This window comes from Pseudophryne corroboree, unplaced genomic scaffold, assembly GCF_028390025.1.
Source record: "Pseudophryne corroboree isolate aPseCor3 unplaced genomic scaffold, aPseCor3.hap2 scaffold_1517, whole genome shotgun sequence".
Taxonomy (NCBI): Eukaryota; Metazoa; Chordata; class Amphibia; order Anura; family Myobatrachidae; genus Pseudophryne; species Pseudophryne corroboree.
The window spans coordinates 60836-67968 of record NW_026968149.1 but is presented as its reverse complement, the minus strand read 5'-3'; the positions used below and the strand labels follow the sequence as shown (position 1 = coordinate 67968).

Here is a 7133-nt window from a genome sequence, read left to right as displayed (position 1 = left end):
AGTCTCGCAGGGGATTTCTGACAACACGGGTAAGACAACAGAGTTAGGGCGCCAGGGGCTATTTTCCTGTCCTGCTCCCTTCCCCAGCATTCCGTTCCAGTGCTCCAGTCCTTGCCATAAGATCTTCTCTGACCAGAGTGCTGGAATCATAACATTATTACCGGCCATACCAAAACTTAAAATTAAACGGGGTTTAATTTTTTCTCATTCAGTTTTGTGAGAGTTTATCGGCCTCATGAATCCAACAGGTTTAGTGCCAAATCCTGGTCAGCTCTTAGTCAGCCAGATTCAAGAACTTACTCAGATGGTTCAGGATCTTTCTCTTCGGGTGAAGTCGCAGGAAGATCTTTTGCGAGCTTCCCCAAGGGTAGTCCCTGAACCAAAGATGCATTTGCCTGACCGTTTTTCTGGTGATAGAAAAGAGATTTTTAATTTTAAAGAATCCTGTAAACTTTATTTTCGTTTAAGACCGACTTCCTCGGGTACTGAATCTCAGCGGGTCGGGTTTATTATTTCTTTGCTCCAGGGGGATCCTCAGACCTGGGCATTTGGTTTAAGAGCAGAGGATCCGGCATTGTTGTCAGTTGACGCTTTTTTTGAGTCTTTAGGGCTCTTGTATGATGACCCTGATAGAGAGGCGTCCGCTGAAAGTCAGTTGCGCGCTCTCAGACAGGGTAGAAATCCTGCAGAGGTTTATTGTACGGAGTTTCGCCGTTGGTCGAACGACTGTGGCTGGAATGACCCAGCCCTGCGCAGTCAGTTTCGCCTCGGCTTATCAGAGTCTATAAAAGACAGTCTCCTTCAGTACCCCGCTCCTGAGACTCTCGATAAACTCATGGAGCTTTCTATTAAGATTGATCGTCGTCTCAGAGAGCGGAGGGCTGAAAAAGGAGCACCTGTAAGGTCAAGTCCGTGTGTAAATTCCATTCCTGAAGACGTAGAGGAGACCATGCAGATGGGTCTCTCCCGGCTGTCTCCTGAAGAAAGAGCCAGAAGGCAAAATTCTGGTCTTTGTCTGTACTGTGGGGGTAAGGGACATTTTGCTCGTAATTGTCCGAACAAGTCGGGAAACGCTTTGACTAGGTGAATTGTGAGGGGGTTCACCTAGGTCTGCAGCTTATCTCCTCGAATAACTCCCTTTTAGTCCCAGTTAAAGTTTCCTTTGGCAGCCTCAGTTCTTCGGTGTCGGCTTTTGTTGACAGTGGAGCTGCAGGAAACTTTATGGATTTAACTTGGGCTAAGGCCTTAGGCATTCCTCAGTTACCTTTGGGTAGGTGTGTCACCATGCATGGCTTAGATGGGAGTCCGCTGTCTAATGGGATTATTTCTCTCCGTACACCCCCTGCACTACTTACAGTAGGAGCTCTACATTCCGAGAAAATCGAGTTCTTTCTTACATATTGCCCAGCAGTTCCAGTTGTTCTGGGTCACCCTTGGCTGGCCTTTCATAATCCCACCATTGATTGGCGGTCGGGGGAGATTTCACATTGGGGTACTTTTTGTGATAAGGAATGTATCACGTTTCCAGTCAGAGTAGCAGCTATCATTCCAGAACTCATTCCGGTGGAATACCAGGAGTTTGCTGATGTTTTCTCCAAAGGCAATGCGGACATTCTGCCTCCCCATCGGCCTTATGATTGTGCTATTGAGTTAATTCCTGGTGCCGCATTGCCAAAGGGAAGATTATATGCATTATCCGGGCCAGAAACTGCGGCTATGAATGATTATGTAAAGGAGAGCCTTGAGAAAGGATTTATTAGACCATCAAAATCTCCTTTAAGTGCAGGCTTCTTCTTTGTGGAGAAAAAGGATGGCTCGCTTAGACCTTGCATTGATTTTAGAGCCCTGAATAAGATCTCAGTTAAAAACACCTATCCTTTGCCGTTGATTTCTGTACTCTTTGATCAGTTACGTTCTGCTGTGATTTTTTCTAAAATTGACCTTAGAGGAGCGTACAACCTCATCCGAATTAAATCTGGAGATGAGTGGAAAACGGCCTTCAGTACTCAGTCGGGTCACTACGAATACCTGGTGATGCCGTTCGGCCTGTCCAATGCTCCGGCAGTTTTTCAAGACCTCATTAACGATGTGCTCCGTGACTTCCTAGGGAAATTCGTGGTCGTTTACTTAGACGACATCCTGATTTTTTCTAAATCAATGGAACAACATGTTACCCAGGTGCGTCTGGTTCTTCAAAAGTTATGTGAGAATCATTTATATGCCAAGCTGGAGAAGTGTGAGTTTCATGTCACGGAAGTATCTTTTTTAGGGTACATAATTTCCCCTCAGGGATTTTCCATGGAACCAAAGAAACTCCAGGCCATCCTTAGTTGGGCGCAACCCACCAATTTAAAAGCAATTAAGCGTTTTTTAGGGTTTGCGAATTATTATAGGAGGTTCATTCATTCTTTTTCTGACCTGGTTGCTCCCATTGTAGCTCTGACAAAGAAAGGAGCGGATCCTACCAACTGGTCGCATGAAGCTGAGTTGTCCTTCCGGGCCTTGAAACAAGCCTTTGTCTCGGCTCCAGTCCTCAGACATCCTAATCCGGAATTGCCCTTTGTGGTGGAGGTTGATGCCTTGGAGGTTGGAGTGGGGGCTATCCTTTCTCAAAAGGATCCGGAGTCTCTGGAGTTACATCCTTGTGCCTTTATGTCCAGGAAATTCTCCTCCGCTGAATCCAACTATGACGTTGGTAATCGGGAGTTACTGGCGGTAAAATGGGCTTTCGAGGAGTGGAGGCATTGGCTGGAGGGAGCAAAACATACTATTTCGGTATTGACTGACCATAAGAACCTGCAATACATTGAATCGGCTAAGCGGCTTAATGCCCGGCAGGCACGTTGGGCATTATTTTTTACGCGTTTCAAATTTATAATCACTTTCAGGCCTGGTTCCAAGAATACTAAGGCTGATGCCCTGTCACATAGCTTTCTTCCGGTTCACAATAACAATCCTGTTACCCCCATACTTCCATCTTCGGTCATCTGGGCGGGCCTCACACAAGATTTATTTACCCAGTTAAAACAGCTTCAACACCAAGCTCCTAGAATTACTCCTGCTGGTCGTCTTTACGTCCCTGAGTTTTTGAGAGTTACTGTTTTAACGGAATTCCATGATAACAAAGTTTCAGGGCATCCAGGAGTCTCTAAGACATTGGAGTTAGTCTCTCGCTCAGTATGGTGGCCTGGTCTTTCTAAAGACGTCAAGGAATTTGTTTATTCATGTCAGGTTTGTGCACAGCATAAGGTTCCCCGTTCCTTGCCCATCGGGCAACTTATGCCCTTAAATGTTCCTCTCAGGCCATGGTCTCATATTTCTATGGATTTTGTGGTTGACCTTCCCCTTTCAGCCGGATTCCGAGTCATATGGGTGGTAGTGGACCGTTTTAGTAAAATGGCTCATTTTATTGCTCTTCCCCGATTGCCTTCTGCCCAAGGGTTGGCAGTTTTGTTTCTCCGCCATGTATTCAGGCTTCATGGGTTGCCTACTGATATTGTTTCTGATCGGGGTCCACAATTCATCGCACAATTCTGGAAATGTTTTTGTGCCTCATTGAAGATGAAATTGTCGTTAACATCCGGTTACCACCCACAATCCAACGGGCAAACCGAACGAGTTAACCAATCATTGAAACAATATTTGCGCTTGTATTCAGCCAAACTCCAGAATGATTGGTCCGAGTTTCTTCCGTTGGCTGAATTTGCTTACAATAATTCTTGTCATTCCTCCACTAAAGAGTCTCCATTCTTTTCAGTTTTTGGTTTTCACCCCAGAGCTAATTCTTTTTTTCATCATTCCTCAGTCTCCTCGCTTACCTTAACCTCCCATCTCAGAGCCATTTGGAAAAAGGTGCACCTTGCTCTCAGAAAAGCGGCCTTTCGAGAGAAGAAATTTTCTGACAGGCTCCGACGTCCTTGCACTTTTAAGGTGGGAGATAGGGTGTGGTTGTCGACTCGCAACATCAGGCTTCGACAATCCTCAGCTAGACTGGGACCCAAATTTATTGGGCCATTTCTTATTATTAAAAGAGTCAACCCAGTTGCCTTTCGGTTACGTTTACCAAGATCTCTCCGGATTGGAAATACGTTTCATTGTTCCCTGTTGAAACAATACGTTTCTTCCAGTAGATTTCCTCGGAAGATCTCTCAGGGTAGATCTCCAGTAGATGTACAGGGACAACAGGAGTTCTTGGTAGAGAAGGTTCTCGATTCCAAATTGTCCCGGGATCGGCTGTATTTTCTGGTTCACTGGAAAGGCTATGGTCCGGAGGAAAGGTCTTGGGTCCTGGATAAGGATCTTCATGCCCCGAGGCTCAAGAGGGCATTTTTTCGGGAATTTCCTCAGAAACCTGGCTTTAGGGGTTCCTTGACCCCTCCTCAAGGGGGGGGTACTGTTTGGCGCCGGGGTCCGCTTGATGGTCTGCGCGGCCCGGCGCCTAGCAACTAGAGATGCCGTGCACGTACAGCCGCCGGCTCCCTAGCAACGCTAGACGCCGGGCGCGCTGAGCCGCACGGACCCTAGCAACGGGGACGCCACTGGCGGACCGCATTCCCCGTTGCTAGGCTTTAGGAAATTAAGATATTCACCTGCTCTCTGGCCGTGCAGCAAGGCAGCTGCACGGCATTTATTCTAATCAGCCATTAGCATTAGAGACCTGAGACAAAGAGATCTGAATTATATGAGAGCCGACCAGAGGAAACACAAATTATGCAGTCAAGTGTCCCACATTTGGGGAAATCGCAGATGCAGCACACCCAGAGTGCAATGGGTGAGCCTTGCCCTGGGAGAAGCACCTTCCTGATCATACCTGGCAGGTAAGTAGGAGTTGGGCAAGAGCTGAGGAGGGTCGCTGCTCGGGCACCCCCCTGTCAAGTGAAGGAGATCCAACTGAGGCAGCACAAGAGAACTCTCGAAAGAAGAACAAGGCTAGAGGAAGATCTGAGACACAGAAATCTGGCTTTTACCAGAGCTGACCAGAGGAAAGCACAAACACAGTCCCCCACTACCACAAATAATGCAGTCGAGTTTCCCACATTTGGGGAAATCACAGGGGTCAGCATACCCAGAATGCAATGAATGAACCTCACCCTGGGAGAACAATCTTCATGACCATGGTATCTCCTATGCAAAATAAGTATGATTTGGGATAGGGCTGGGGAGGGCCGCTGCTCAGGCACATCTCTGTCAAGTAAAGGAGATTCAACTGAGGCAGCACAACCTAACCGTGGTTTTTTTTTCATTCTTTATACCGTCATAGTGTCATACTAGTTGTTACGAGTATACTACTATCTCTTTATCAACCAGTGTACAGTGCGGTAGTTCACGGCTGTGGCTACCTCTGTGTCGGCAGTCGGCAGGCAGTCCGTCCATCCATAATTGTATTATAATATATACCACCTAACCGTGGTTTTTTTTTCATTCTTTATACCGTCATAGTCAGTCATACTAGTTGTTACGAGTATACTACTATCTCTTTATCAACCAGTGTACAGTGCGGTAGTTCACGGCTGTGGCTACCTCTGTGTCGGAACTCGGCAGGCAGTCCGTCCATCCATAATTGTATTACAATATATACCACCTAACCGTGGTTTTTTTTTCATTCTTTATACCGTCATAGTCAGTCATACTAGTTGTTACGAGTATACTACTATCTCTTTATCAACCAGTGTACAGTGCGGTAGTTCACGGCTGTGGCTACCTCTGTGTCGGAACTCGGCAGGCAGTCCGTCCATCCATAATTGTATTACAATATATACCACCTAACCGTGGTTTTTTTTTCATTCTTTATACCGTCATAGTCAGTCATACTAGTTGTTACGAGTATACTACTATCTCTTTATCAACCAGTGTACAGTGCGGTAGTTCACGGCTGTGGCTACCTCTGTGTCGGAACTCGGCAGGCAGTCCGTCCATCCATAATTGTATTATTATAATATATACCACCTAACCGTGGTTTTTTTTTCATTCTTTATACCGTCATAGTGTCATACTAGTTGTTACGAGTATACTACTATCTCTTTATCAACCAGTGTACAGTGCGGTAGTTCACGGCTGTGGCTACCTCTGTGTCGGCAGTCGGCAGGCAGTCCGTCCATCCATAATTGTATTATAATATATACCACCTAACCGTGGTTTTTTTTTCATTCTTTATACCGTCATAGTCAGTCATACTAGTTGTTACGAGTATACTACTATCTCTTTATCAACCAGTGTACAGTGCGGTAGTTCACGGCTGTGGCTACCTCTGTGTCGGAACTCGGCAGGCAGTCCGTCCATCCATAATTGTATTACAATATATACCACCTAACCGTGGTTTTTTTTTCATTCTTTATACCGTCATAGTCAGTCATACTAGTTGTTACGAGTATACTACTATTTCTTTATCAACCAGTGTACAGTGCGGTAGTTCACGGCTGTGGCTACCTCTGTGTCGGAACTCGGCAGGCAGTCCGTCCATCCATAATTGTATTATTATAATATATACCACCTAACCGTGGTTTTTTTTTCATTCTTTATACCGTCATAGTGTCATACTAGTTGTTACGAGTATACTACTATCTCTTTATCAACCAGTGTACAGTGCGGTAGTTCACGGCTGTGGCTACCTCTGTGTCGGCAGTCGGCAGGCAGTCCGTCCATCCATAATTGTATTATAATATATACCACCTAACCGTGGTTTTTTTTTCATTCTTTATACCGTCATAGTCAGTCATACTAGTTGTTACGAGTATACTACTATCTCTTTATCAACCAGTGTACAGTGCGGTAGTTCACGGCTGTGGCTACCTCTGTGTCGGAACTCGGCAGGCAGTCCGTCCATCCATAATTGTATTACAATATATACCACCTAACCGTGGTTTTTTTTTCATTCTTTATACCGTCATAGTCAGTCATACTAGTTGTTACGAGTATACTACTATCTCTTTATCAACCAGTGTACAGTGCGGTAGTTCACGGCTGTGGCTACCTCTGTGTCGGCACTCGGCAGGCAGTCCGTCCATCCATAATTGTATTACAATATATACCACCTAACCGTGGTTTTTTTATACCACCTAACCGTGGCAGTCCGTCCATAATTGTATACTAGTATCCAATCCATCCATCTCCATTGTTTACCTGAGGTGCCTTTT

At 45.7% G+C, this 7133-nt stretch overlaps 1 non-coding gene and 1 pseudogene across 1 annotated transcript; both read right to left on the bottom strand.

Moving 5' to 3' along the window:
* Nucleotides 1–4670: 4670 nt before the first annotated feature.
* On the bottom strand, nucleotides 4671–4825 carry LOC135000233 (U1 spliceosomal RNA; annotated as a pseudogene).
* A 152-nt stretch (nucleotides 4826–4977) lies between these two features.
* Nucleotides 4978–5141, bottom strand: LOC135000232 (U1 spliceosomal RNA). The gene has a single exon (XR_010202216.1). It is a non-coding gene; the product is annotated as a U1 spliceosomal RNA (small nuclear RNA).
* Between the last annotated feature and the right edge of the window lie 1992 nt (nucleotides 5142–7133).